The 14,529-nt window shown below is 48.6% G+C and overlaps 1 pseudogene; it reads right to left on the minus strand.

The window, feature by feature from the left end:
- LOC122420091 overlaps positions 1-11,048 on the minus strand; it is a 31,722-nt pseudogene extending 20,674 nt beyond the window's left edge.
- Between the last annotated feature and the right edge of the window lie 3,481 nt (positions 11,049-14,529).

Genomic DNA, 14,529 nt, shown 5'->3' on the forward strand with positions numbered 1-14,529 from the left:
TCTTTGCAGGGAGGTGACCACCCCTCTCCCGGCCCACCCCCAGCATCTCAGGGTAAGAGGTCCTGGCGCCAGTGCATTCAGGAAAAGCTCAGTAACTGCCTTCTGGAGACCTGGTTCCTGTCCCCGGAGAATCCACGTGGGAGACTCAGCCTTCACTCACGCATGTGCCAAAGTCCAGGGAGGAAATGGGGTGAGTGGGCCCAACGCTCCTCCCAGTAGATGTACCCCTGGAGTCAGATGCTCCTTACAACCTCCCAGTTCCAAGCACACATTCCTTCATCTACAAGACTTCATGGAGCTCCCACATGAGTCTGCCCCTTCTTTACTTCCCAGGAGGAAAGATGTGTGAGCCTCTAAGAGCTGTGCTGCCTGGTAATGGTCGTCTTAAAGAAAGTGCCACATGCAAAGCAGCACAGTGAAAAAGAGATAAGTTGCTCAGATAGTAAAGTAATGCTCAAAATTCTCCAAGCCAGGCTTCAGCAATACGTGAACCGTAAACTTCCAGATGTTCAATCTGGTTTTAGAAAAGGCAGAAGAACCAGAGATCAACTTGCCAACATCCGTCGGATTATCGAAAAAGCAAGAGAGTTCCAGGAAAACATCTATTTCTACTTTATTGACTATGCCAAAGCCTTTGACTGTGTGGATCACATAAATTGTGGAAACTTCTGAAGGAGATAGGAATACCAGACCACCTGACCTGCCTCTTGAGAAACCTGTATGCAGGTCAGGAAGCAACAGTTAGAACTGGACAGGGAACAACAGACTTGTTCCAAACAGGAAAAGGAGTACATCAAGGCTTTGTATTGACAGGCTGTGTATTGTCACCCTGCTTATTTAACTTGTATGCAGAGTACATCATGAGAAATGCTGGGCTGGAGGAAGCAAATGCCTGAATCAAGATTGCTGGGAGAAATATCAATAACCTCTCACATGCAGATGACACCTTCTTTATGGCAGAAAGTGAAGAAGAACTAAAGAGCCTCTTGATGAAAGTGAAAGAGGAGAGTGAAAAAGCTGGCATAAAGCTCAACATTCAGAAAACTAAGATCATGGCATCTGGCCCCATCACTTCATGGCAAATAGATGGGGAAACAGTGGAAACTGTGGCTGACATTAACTTCGGGGGATCCAAAAATCACTGCAGATGGTGGCTGCAGCCATGAAAGCCATGAAAGCCATGAAAGACGCTTGCTCCTTGGAAGGAAAGTTACGACCAACCTAGACGGCACATTAAACAGCAGAGACATTACTTTGTCAACAGAGGTCCATCTAATCAAGGCTATGGTTTTTCCAGTGTTCATGTATGGATGTGAGAGTTGGACTCTAAAGAAAGCTAAGCACTGAAGAATTGATGCTTTTGAACTGTGGTGTTGGAGAAGACTCTTGAGAGTCCCTTGGACTGCAAGGAGATCCAACCAGTCCATCCTAAAGGAGATTAGTCCTGGGTGTTCATTGGAAGGACTGATGTTGAAGCTGAAACTCCAATACTTGGGCTACCTGATGGGAAGAGCAGACTCATTTGAAAAGACCCTGATGCTGGGAAAGATTGAGGGCAGGAGGAGAAGGGCATGACAGAGGATGAGGTGGTTGGATGGCATCACTGACTCAGTGGACAGGGGTTTGGATAGCCTCTGGGAGTTGGTGAAGGACAGGGAGGCCTGGTGTGCTGCGGTTCATGAGGTAGCAAAGAGTTGGACATGACTGAGCCACTGATCTGAACTGAGTTCAGATAAGATATCAACTTGGTTGGGGTTTGTAGGAATCATAGGAGTTTGTCAGGTAGATTAGGTGTTTTACGTGTAAGAACTCAGGAATAAGTGGACCAGGGTGGCTGGGAATGAGAAGGTAGGTGGAGCCCAATTATGAGGGGACCCAGATGTCTCAGTAGGGAACCTAGCAAGGATCCCCTTGAGGGCTTGCCTGACCAGAGTGGGGTCCTAGCACCCGCACACTGGGGGCAATGTGCCACGAGGAGAGTCCAGGGTCTTACCTGAAGAATCCCCAGATGCCCAGGCGGTACTGAATGGTCACCACCACCACGTTTTCATGGGCAGAGAGGGCCAGCCCATCATAGGTTGATGCCCCGCCCACCATCAGACCTCCTCCATGGATCCACACCATCACCTGGATGGGGAGGATGCAACCTCAGGGTTACAGGAAGCAGAGCTGGGGAAGACCTCAGAGGCAGGTTTCATCACCTATCCATTCTCCCAGCAGTGGCCCAGGTCACCACCCCACTCAGGGCACCCTGGCTGCACCTGCTTGTCTCCCCTGCCCCAGGGCCACCTGCTCACAGCACTCTTCATGCTGAGAACATCATCATGGGAACAGCCAAGACTCGGGCATCGCCTCCTCCCCAACACTCCCACCACCCTCACTCCTGGACCCCTCACCCAGCTCAGTCCACTCTGCATGAAGCCCTTGGTTAGAAGCTTGGATCTGCTTCATCTTAGTTACCTTTTCGTTGGTGAATTCAGCTTCTCAAGTGAATGAATGATTGTGTCAAGAAGCATATGCCCTGGATGGTATTTGTTCTTAATATGACATCCTGTTGGCTCCTTAGCTCCCCAAATCTCACCCATCCTCCAAGTCCAGTATAAAACCAACTCCTCTAAGAAGTGTTCAATTATGAGGTGACTATGATCTGAAAACCTACTAGGTGCCAGGGACTTTGGGAAGAACTGAGCCTGACAGAGAACATGAAAATTCGTAAAACACTGCCCTGAATTTAAGGAGTTTACAAAGCAAGAAAGTGAGAATGACTAAAATTATATTACAAAAATTTGGTTAATAAAAAAAAAGAAATCATTTACAAGCTATGTGCCAAGAATTGTTCTAAGCAATAAAAATAAATCATCCATTTGAAAGGGACTCTTATTGTTCCATTACACAGACAGGAAAGCTGAGGCTTTTCCCTGCCCTAAGGTCACGAAGCTAATGGGTGGTAGACACAGGACTGGAACCCAAGCAGTCCGCTTCCGGAGTCCGCATGTTGAGCCACCCAGCACACAGAAGCCGATGGCCATGCCACAGCAGGTTTGCTGTTGGGGCAGAAGGAATGCCTTCCCTACAACTCCAACTAATGCATCAGGAGGACTTGCCTCATGTTCTGACCCAGACACTGCCATAAATCTTGATATTCGTTACTGAAAACTCATGTGTGATGATCCCCGATTTGAGGCAACAGCTGGTAAAAGGCAGAACAAAGACTTACACCTAGACCCTACTGGTCCAGAGCCTGTGTCCACACTAGAGGTTCTCCAGCCCCAGGTTCCCGGGGCCCCTGCTCCTCCGACACCTCCGATCCTTGACTGCCTCCGGGTGGAGGGACTGAGTTTGCAGTCATCTCTGAGTCCAGGCTGAGCCAAGGGCTGGTCAGCAGTGATTTGCTGAAGAGGCCAGTCTAGCTCTGTGCAGATCCTCCAAGCCAGGGGCCATGTGGTCATGGTTTTCCCTTCCCTCTATCTCCTCACCCCCACTTCTAGCTATGTGTATGTGTACACTGAGTATGTAATAGGGAAAATGAATGAAAGAACAACTGTGCCCACCTCTTTGAGCTTCTAGTCACACGTTCACAGACACCTTTCTCCACATCTGGGCACCATGCCAGGGGTGTTCCTGGGTGATGGCTGGGTGCGCCCAGCCCTGTCTCTACCCTCATTGACCGCTCCTTTTCCAGCAGACCTGCCCCAACCTCCAGCCTGAGTCAAAAAGCCGGTCATCTCTCTGGGCTCCATGTTTTTGGAAATGCTGACCCACTGGGTCATCAGCGTGGGCCAAAGACAATCAGGAAGTGAATTTAGCCACAAGAAGATCTTGATAGTTGGCAAAGGAAAGGACAGGAGAAGTTTGTTGCTCCAGGCTCTGCCCCCCAACCTGTGACACAGAAAGCTGTCAGAGAGGGTCTCTGTGTGCTGAGGGAAGGCCACACACAGGCTCCTCTGCTAGCCTGTGTCAGAGAGCTCCCGGCTGTTCCAGGGGCCCCGTGCTCCAGTCCTGCCAACCCTCCTCTGTGACCTCACCTTCCCCTCACTGGGCCTCAGTTTCTCTGTCTATAAAGGAAGGGTTGGCTTGTTGGCTTATCTCCAAGATTCCTTCCAGCTCTAACTTTATGGAAATGACGTTTTACCCTGTCTGGGTATCAGATTCCTAATCTAGCAATTAAAAGTCATCCTTCTTGTCCATCTACTAGCATGAGAGACCCTAGAAAAATTCAATTGTGAATTACAGATGTGCAGCCATCTCCCCCAGGGGCCCAACTCTGGCCGAGGGGAAACAGGTGTGGGCAACCTGCGCTCCCTGATGTCAGGTTTGGCTGTGGTGGAAAAGAAAGCCCTGGGGCCCCAGAAGAACCTTGGCCCAAGATGCCCCCACTTAACACCGCCTTCATCCCTTCCAGTCTACACCAGCCTTGACCAGGGGTTCCCACCGCTTACCGGCAGCCTGCTTCTCTTCGTCAAGTCAGCAGGGGTGTAAATATTTAGGTAAAGGCAGTCTTCGGAAAACGTGAGGCTAATGTTCTCCTTTCTGTTGGTAAAGAGATCCGAGAGCAACTGCGCCCCCACTGGGTCCTGGGAGCACCTGCGAGGGGCAAGGAGAGAGAAGAATTCTTGAGGTTCAATCAGAGCTGACCATGGAGATGTCTCCTGTGGTCATCGAAGGCCTTGGACTGCCAGCTTCAGGCCAGTAAATAGTGTTGTTCTTACCATACCTGGGGCATGCGATGGGGATCCTCAGGCTCACCAAGGTCTCCCAGGACCATGTACGGTCAGACCTGACCCTCTTCCCATCTGGGTCCTCTGGAATGCCCTGGGGCAAGGGAGGAGGCTGCCTAGTGTGCTGATGGGCATGAGAAAGGACCATTCCTGCTTCCCTGGGTCCACACCAGTGCTGTGTGACGCCCGGTGTAGAGTGCCTATATTCTGCCCACAGGGAAACATGGTCTAGTTCACAGGAGACTTCCAGAAACCAGGAGAAGTCAATCAAATGGCATATATTTAGGGCCTACAATAGATCAGGGTCAAATGTTTGTGGGGCAGCATTAGAACTGCATCCTAGCCCTGCCTTAGCCTGAATGAATCACCAATCATTTCAATCATCCTGCCTGTATGATGAAGACTCTGAACACGCAGAAGGACAGGTTCAGAGATTGTCCAGCAGAACAGAACGCTTTTTTTCTGTACTGCGTGGCATGTGGATCTTACTTCCCTGACCAGGAAGTTGAATCTGTTGCAGTGGAAGGGCAGATTCTTAACCACTGGACAACCAGGGAGGTGGCCACCGTGCTGGGTCGTCTGTCGGGGACCTCACTGTATGGATCTCTTCATTTGGCTAGCGGTTTGTATCCTTCAATATCCTTCATAATGAACTGGCAATCTAGTGAGGAAACTAGTTTCTTGAGTTCTGTGGGCTGCTCTGGTAAATTAATAGAACCCAGCAAGGGGGTTACGGGAACCTCTGATTTATAACCAGTTGGTGAGACACACAGGTTACAACTTGGAATTGGCATCTGAAGCAGAGGGAGGTTTTTTAGGACTGAGCCTTAAAATTCCATCACAGATGGAATCTGATGCTATCCTTGGCAAAACAGTGTCAGAATTAGTTAAACTGTTGGGCACCCATATGGTGTGCAGGAATTGATTTATTTTTTTAAGAATTGATTTTTGACGTGGCAAACACACACACACACATTAGAAATGGGTAGAGAAAACTCTGTGATTCCATTTTAAGGGAGAAAGTACGCAACAGATAAAAGACTGGGAAAAGAGAATGCAAAATATGAATAGTAGTTCTGGCTTGGTGGTGGAACTGTGTGATTTTCATTTTAACTTCACTCACCTGTACTTCCACACTTTAAAAAATTAATTACTTAATTTTATTTATTAATATTTGGCTGCACCAGATCTTTGTCATGGCATGTGGGATTTTTCAGTTGCAGCACAGGAACTCGTAGTTGTGGCACTTGGGATCGAGTTCCCTGATGTGGATTGAGGCCATGCCCCCTACATTGGGAGCATGGAGTCTTAGTCACTGGACTACCAGGCAAGTTCCCTCACTTTTAGGTAATAAGTGTGTACTACTTATTACTTGTAATCAGGAATGGAAAAGAATGAATGTTTTTTTAAAAGAAAGCGAAGACGGATGGGAGTGAGGACGGCTGAGAAGAGAAGAAGGAAAAGAATGTAGCAGATGCAGGACCCTGGAAATAATTAGAAGTCTCTTACTGAGATAAATAATATGTGACTTAAAGGTTGCAGACATCCGAGGTGCCTTGGGAAGCAGCTGAGCATCTTCTTTGCCCAACTTGGCCAGCTAACTACAAAACATCAACCATGGTTCTGCTTGTGCCAAGGTAGCAAGACACGTTGGGAGTTGAGAACTCGGGCAATCAACACCCCAAAGCACTACCACCCACACATCTCCTGGCCCACCTTACTCCCCGCTATGGTAAAGTTCAAGAAGGAAAATAAACAGAACTGTGAAAATTAATAAAGGGAAACCTCACTAAAATAAAATGCAGAGGTCAGGAGGGGGAATTCTCAGGAACATACCACTTCACCTCAATACAGATTCCATTAGGTAGAGACAGACTTTGCACCTCTGGCTGGAAGTGACAGGACTTTACTATGAGAAAGATGAACTCTTCCCTTGGCAACAGCTCAGCCAATGAGAGACTGTCATTCCTCAGCCAATGAAAAGCCACTACATAACAAACCCCCAGTTTCCTTCAGTGGACTTTTTGTTTGTAACAGTGCCTCCTAACTTCCCCGTGGCCTCTATCAAAGAATTTCCTTTGTTTGGCCTGATTTGCATGTGGTTTGCCATAGTTGCATATCCACGATGGCAGTTCTTTGCGGCTCCCAGATCAACCCTGGTTCTGCTGGAAAATATCTGGTGGCTTTCTCGTTTTAGGTTAACAGAATCATTACTTTTGAAACCCCTCACCTGCTCCACTTTCTACTTTTTCCCACAGCACTTATCATATTCTGAGACATTACATCATCTATGTGTTAATTTGCATACTTCTTCCTCTCTGTCTACCCCAGCTATGATGCAAGCTCCATGAACGTGGGATCTTTGTTCTGGTCACTAATGGATTCCAGGAAACTAGAAGATACTTGGGAAAGTTGCTCAAGAAATATTAGTTGAATAAAGGGCTCTAGAAAACTATAAGAGTTCTGGAAGGTTGATAGGGATCTACAATATCTTGAGGATTCCAGGATGAAGTATGAGCCACTCACAGGACTGTCTTGGCTCCTTCCTGCATCCCTTTGAGACTAACAGCCCCACTGAAAGATGCCAAAGCCACACCCCCGACTTACATGGGAGGGTAAGAGGTGGTATTCTTCACCAAGGTCCACGGCTCTGCAGGCTGCGGTGGAGCAAACCTCAAGGATCCAAGAGGAGGCTTGGCAAAAGGGACTCCCAGGAAGACGGCCACAGGCTGTGCAAATCCTTTCAAGCTGACATGTGTCCCCAGGACTCTGCCCTGAGCAGTGTCCACAATAGGCGGTGAGGGCGCCAGCCCTGCTGGACATTGGGAGGAAGTGAGGACTCGTCAGTGGTGATGGTGAACTGGAGCCTGCGTGGATTTTGTTACCTTTGCCAAGTGATCTTTAATGTCCTCTCAACTCTTTAAGCCTCAGTTTCTTCTCATATAAGAGAGGGAGAAGCTAACTTTCCTTGCTAACTCACAGGGCTATCTGAAGGAACAAATTGCAATTGGGGGTGTAAGAACATCCTATGTAACAACATAGGACATAAATGCATGAAGAAGAGCTGCTGGGAATGAAGATGGCACTCAGGTTCCATACTTAGGATCCTCTGGAAACAACCACCCACTGGATCCCAGTGGTGAGCTGCACGCTGGATAAGAGGAGGAGCAAGAGGCGGCTGCTCTCCTCAGACATCTGACCTTACGTGCAGAATGAGCACACACATACCTGACCCTCCTGTGGGGAGAAGTGGCCCCTGTCCTGGGAGAGGTACTGAGTAAGGCCCCATAGGAGACAGAAGAGGGAGCGAGGCCCACTGACTGCTGGCTTCATGGAAGCAGTGACCTGGCATCTGGGACTAGCAGTGCTGGAAAGAGTGACACCGGGAAGTGAAAGAGAGGGTATAAAGGCATAAAGAGAGACGAGATTGTGCAGAGGGGAGGCTCTGAGACAGCAAAGCATAATGCCTGCCTGAGGAAGCGCGATGGGCCCCTTTGGGTCAGGAAGAGTCATGGGGGTGGAGCATAATCCTGGAAGGTTCATGGCTGGGAGAGTCCCAGATGCCAGGCCAACCATTCGGGCTTTAGTTAGGGGGTAAATGAGCAACCGTGAACCATCCTGGCGTAAGAGAGAGACACAATCAGCTTGAAGAAGCTCCATCCGATGACTCTGAGCACGGTCACCAGAGGGAGCGAGACTGGGGGTCACATTTTGTCTGGCCCAGTCTCGTGGAGCAGGCGGTTTTTTCTCACTGAGCTCAAATGCGTCTCCTACAGTTGCCATGTCAGACCCGTTCCTCGCTGCTCAGGGAGATTCTGCGCCTTCATGAGGCACGGGGCCTTAGTGTGACCCCTGTTCACGCTTGTCCCTCAAGTCCTCTCTTGTCCATTCTCAACAGCTGCAGTTTGTTTAAGCATCCTAACAGGAAATGATTTCTAGGCTCTCACCCTCCCAATTGTTCCCCTTTAGATTCAGATGAAAGGCAAACCTCTCTCTCAAAAGTGTGTGGCCAGAACAGAAAAGAATAACCCAGATCTGTTCTTATGGGCACATGCAATGACAGCCTTCAAGAGACATGAAGTGGACAGATGCCCGACTGGCAAGGGGGAAAATGTGGGTAATGGGTTGAGAGGCAAAGGCAGTGATGCTGACGGCAGATGTTGACACTTTTGTTGCATGTTTGTGGATTGAGCACTCACCATGTGCCACGTGGGCACTCTAATCAGAAAAGCCTGGCTAGGGAGACATCAATATGTCCATTTTACAGATGAGGTAACCGAGGAAATGGAGGAAGACAGTATGGACTTTCTAAAGGTAGTAAGGTATGGACCTGCCAGGTAAACCAGCAGTAAGGGGATAATCAGCTTCTAGTGTGTTCTTATTCAGTGCTTCCCCTCAGTTCCAGGCCTGTCACCGTGTCACAGCACCGGGAGGAAGATAGACCCAGGGCAGCCTGCGCCGTCAGAGCACTGATGGCCAGAGCACTGGCTCTGGACTCAGGAGACAGAGAGAGAATTCAGAGACTGATTTTCCAGCTGACCTTGGGCACGTACATTTCCCTCCTGAGCCTCAGTTTTTCCATCTCTAAAATGGTACAGATGCATTCTGAGGGCGCTTGCTACATTGTTGGGTTCACCATGTCCTCTCTGTTCTGTATTCTGAGGCTTTGACATCTGGAGCCTTGCTGATTGTGCGGGCATGGCCCCTCCCAGAGCTAGCCAATCCCTGGAGACAGGAATGAGCTTCCCCTTCCTCCTGCCGTAGCCGGTACCCCAGTCTCCTTCTTTCTCAGGCCCTCTGCTCCATCACCATCACCCTGCCCCAATCACCCCACTGCAAAATACCTGAACACTGTGGGCGCCCCTAACCTGCTGACATTGGTTACCTCGGGACTCCCAAACCTGTTTATCCTGTCTCTCCTCTTCCTTTGGCATCAGCAACCAAGATAAAGGCCCTTCATCCCAATTTCTTTGTATTCCCTCTGCCTAGAGACCCCCTCGCCGTCTTCATCACCTGCCCCACCATGGAAAGGCCATGCCCTCTTCTTCAGGGAAATGTGTCTTAATCATCTTTTCAATGGCAGTTGGCTCCTGGACCTGCTTGCCAATATAGGTAGATGTAAGAGACGTGGGTTTGATCCCTGGGTTGGGAAGATCCCCCGGAGGAGGAAATGGCAACCCACTCCAAATTCTTGCCTGGAGAATCCCATGAACAGAGGAGCTGGGAGGGCTAGAGTCTGAAGGGTTGTACAGAGTCTGACACGACTGAAGGGACTTAGACACACACTCCTGATCTGTGGGCCTCAGAAGACCCCAGACTTTCTGTTAATACGCTGTCTTGGAAAACAACTCCTTTATCTCTTTTTTCACTTTCTCTGTTTCAGGCACACTTTAGAAGCAACAGCCCATTTCCACCTCACAAGAGCCCACTGAGGTGGATACAGCTGTCACCCCCATTTTCGAAATACAAAGCCAAGGTCCAGAAAAGGGACCTAACGTGTCTAAGAACACACAGCTACTAAGTGGTGAGCCGCGACGGCCACCCACACCGCTGTTTCCAGAGCTGGTATTAATACTCTGGTAAGGCTGCCCGGGTGGCTCAGTGGTAAAGATTCCGCCTGCCGTGCAGGAAACGTGGGTTTGATCCCTGGGTGCAGACGATGCCCTGAAGAAGGAAACTGCAACCCACTCCAATATTCTTCCCTCGGAAATCCCACAGACAGACGAGCCTGGCAGGCTACGGTCCATGGGGTTACGAAAGAGTCAGAGAGGACTTAGCCAAAAAAACCAAAAACCCCTTCCAAGATTCTGGTAAGGACCTGCTCCATAGCCGTGTTAATAATCAAGAGGGAAAGACATGGAGGAGCTCGCCCAAGTCCTCGGAGGGATGTGGAGGTGAGCTTGTTGTCCTCCTCTGGAGTGGTGGCTCGCAGCCGAGTCTGGGGTCTGTATGGCCCCCTGTGTCTCCTGCTGCGTCTCCTCCTGCTGGGCTACACCAGCCACGTTCACAGAGCCCGCACTGCTGCAGCGCCTGGCCTGTCACTGCTTTGCCCCATGCGCATCTCCTCTCCCATGCTCCCCATGAGGATTTCCAAAGGAGCCCCGGCTATTTGCATTCAGGGGGACTCACCCCAAGCTGTGCAAGTAGAGATCGAGGTCAGAACCAGAGCGCAGAGCCACATTGTGGAACGGCAGCTGCTCCTGTGGCCACAAGTCTCTGCCCTGCCCAGAGCGCTGCTTCACTCTGGGCCCTCAGCTCCTTCCGCAAGCTCCTGCCCCAGCTGCTCCAGAACAGAAAAACTGGCCTCCCTTCCTTGTGGGTGCTTGGGGCCTGTGAGCCACGCCCGCCGAGACCTCACCCTCTTTGAAATCAAGAACCCGGACCTAACTCTCCAATTACAGGTAGTCACAGACTCTTCAAACAATTTGTTTCCTAAGGGCTTCTCCCTTCCTTGACTCTATGCTCAGTGTTCTGTGAGATTCCCAGGGCAGGCGCAAGCAGACACAGGCCTTCAGACAAGGGCAGCCTTTGGTCTGGGGCCCTCAGAACAACTGGAAAACTTGCAGAGTGACCCTTAGCCCCATAGCTGCCCAGTTAGAGAATGAGATGTGGGGCTTGTTTCAGAGTTCCAAGTTCTTATTTTGGAAGCATCTTGATGCCCTTCTGATGCCTAGATTAAGTTTACAGTGTTCCTGCCAAGTGAGTCAGCCTCCTGCTGCACACCTCAGCATCAGGGAACTCATTACCTCTCTATGTAAGGATCTTTGGAGAGAATGGGATTACATAAAGGGACTCCACCTCTCCCTCGTCTTTGGCTCTGATTATTCATTCATCCATCCCTCCCTCCACCCTTCCTTCTATTTAGTCATTATTTCATTTATGCATTCATTCTCCAAATATTTGCCAAATGTCTGGCTCTATGTTAAGTGTTATTCGTCTTTCCAGATGGCGCTAGTGGCACAGAACTGGCACAGAACCCGCCTGCTAGTGAGGGAGATGCAGATTTGATCACTGGGTTGGGAAATCCCCTGGAGGAGGGCACAGCCACCGACTCCCATATTCTGGCATGAGAACGCTATGGACAGAGGAGCCTGGGCAGAGGCTACAGTCCATAAGGTCACAAAGAGTCGGACACGACTGAAGCGACTTCCCATGCAAGCCAAGTGTTATGGAGACAAAGATAAATCTAAGACATGGCCCATCTCCTGGAGGAGTCACCATGTAATAGACAAGACAGAGGCAGGGAGAGGTGATAGGTGGGTTGCAATGCAATGTGGCAGCGCCAAAGTAGAGGGATGCAGAGTGCCCTGAGTACACCTGTGCCAGTGCCCTCACCCTCTAGGGACAGAGGAAGGTGCTCAAAGCCCGTCTAGTAGAATCATTATATGTCCAATACATGGGACATTCTCTAAGTTCAGTCTGGTACAGCCGGCTAAGGCAACACAATGCTTTCAGTGAATCTAGTGATGCACACCTCTGTTGCTTAACAAGGAAAGACAGTCATGATCTATTGCCAGTGGGAAAAACAACTATAATATAGTTATGACCGCATTAGGATCCTGTTTGGCAGTCACTCAAAAATCACACACAGGGACTTCCCTGCTGTCCAATGGTGAAGACTCCACACTTCCACTGCAGGTGGAATGGGTTTGATCGTTGGTCAGAGAACTAAGATCCTGTATGCCATGTGGATTGTTCAAAAATGTTTTCTAAAATATTGAACACAGAGTCATCATATTACCCAGCAATTCCACTCTTAGGTATATACCAACAATAGTTGAAAATACATACCTACAAACACTTGTACACAAGTAACAGTGATTCATGATGGCCCAAAGCAGAAAAAAGGAGAAATCAATAAAACTAAAATAAATAAATAAAACATGAAAGTAAGGAAATTAATTAAAAAAATGTCCAGGAACAGATGAATGGACAAATATCTATCTGTACCATGCCATATTATAGAAATGAAATACCGGTTCAAGCTTACATGGATGAACCTTGAAAATATTGAATATCACGCTAATGAAAGAAGCCAGATGTGAAAGGACAGCGATTGTATGATTCTATTTATATGAAATGTCCAGATTAAGCAAACCATAGAAAGTAGCTCAGAGGTTGCTGCAGGCCCGGGCTGTAGGGAGGAATGAGGTGTGAGTGCTTCTGGGTAGAGGCTTCTCTTTGAGATGATGAATGTTCTGGGATTACATAGCGGTGATGGTCGCGGAACTCTGTGAGTATACTGAAAAACCACTGAACTGTAAGCCTTAAAAGGTGAATTTTGAACTTCCCTGGTGGTCCAATAGTTAAGGTTCCACGCTTGCCATGCAGCGGGTAGGGGTTCAATTGCTGGTGGGGGAATTAAGATCTCACATGTCACATGGTGTGGCCAAAAATAAATAAACTTTTAAAAACATGAATTTATGGTGTGTGGATTATCTTTCATTAATGAGATATTTTAATAATCTAGTCTTCCTGAAGGCTCAGTGGGTAAGGAATCCTCCTGCAATACAAGAGACACAGGAGATACGGATTTGATCCCTGGGTTGGGAAGATTTCCCTGGAGGAGGAAATGGCAACCCACTCCAGTATTCTTGCCTGAGAAATCTGTGGACAGAGAAGCCTGGCGGGAAACACTTTACAAATGCCCCACTGTGAGACCAAACATGCCTCAGATGCTGTGCTTGGCATCCCCAGAGGGAACATCAGTCTTGGCTTGGCCAGTTCCAGTGACAAGTCACCCGATTTTCCTGAGAGCTCCCTGTGCTGACTTGGCTCTGAATCTTTGAAAGTTCCTCCCTAAGTCAGGCTGAAGTCCACCCTTCCTTGAAAATTCAGCCCTTTGCTACTTGAAAGTCACAAACTGATTTAGATTTGGAGGGAATTTCCAGTCTCTTTTCTAGCAAGCGTACCTGAGACTTGGTTCCAGACAGAGAACTTCATACCTTCCTCTGCAGGGTGATGGCTTCTCTGCAGTTTGAAGGGCGTGGTGCGTGTGTGCTAAGTGGCTTCAGTCCTGTCAGACTCTTTGCAACCCTATGGACCATAGCCTGTCAGGCTCCTGTGTGCTAAGTGAATGGCAATAGATTCAAGGTGTTCCCCCGCCTGGCAGTCGCTGGAGGGAATCGCTATTTGATGTTCAAGAGAACGGGGAGTTATGTGGCTCAGAAGAAAAAGAAATGCAAAAAGGCAAAATGGTTGTCTGAGGAGGCCTTACAAATAGCTGAGAAAAGAAGAGAAGCGAAAGGCAAAGGAGAAAAGGAAAGATATAACCATCTGAATGCAGAGTTCCAAAGAATAGCAAGGAGAGACAAGAAAGCCTTCCTCATGATCAGTGCAAAGAAAGAGAGGAAAACAATAGAATGGAAAAGACTAGAGATCTCTTCAAGAAAATTAGAGATACCAAGAGAACATATCATGCAAAGACAGGCACAATAAAGGACAGAAATGGTATGGACCTAAGAGAGGCAGAAGATAACGAGAAGAGCTGGCAAGAATACACAGAAGAACTATACGAAAAAGATCTTCATGACCCAGGTAACCATGATGGTGTGATCACCCACCTACAGCCACACTCTTGGAATGGGAAGTCAAGTGGGCCTTAGGAAGCATCACTATGAACAAAGCTAGTGAAGGTGATGGAATTTCAGTTGAAATTTTAAATCCTAAAAGATGATGCTGTGAAAGCGCTGCATTCAATATGACAGCAAACTTGGAGAACTCAGCAATGGCCACAGGACTGGAAAAGGTCCGTTTTCATTCCAATCCCTAAAACAAGGCAATCCCAAAGAATGCTCAAACTCCCGCACAA

The sequence above is a fragment of the Cervus canadensis genome, chromosome 18 (genome assembly GCF_019320065.1).
Source record: "Cervus canadensis isolate Bull #8, Minnesota chromosome 18, ASM1932006v1, whole genome shotgun sequence".
NCBI lineage: Eukaryota > Metazoa > Chordata > Mammalia > Artiodactyla > Cervidae > Cervus > Cervus canadensis.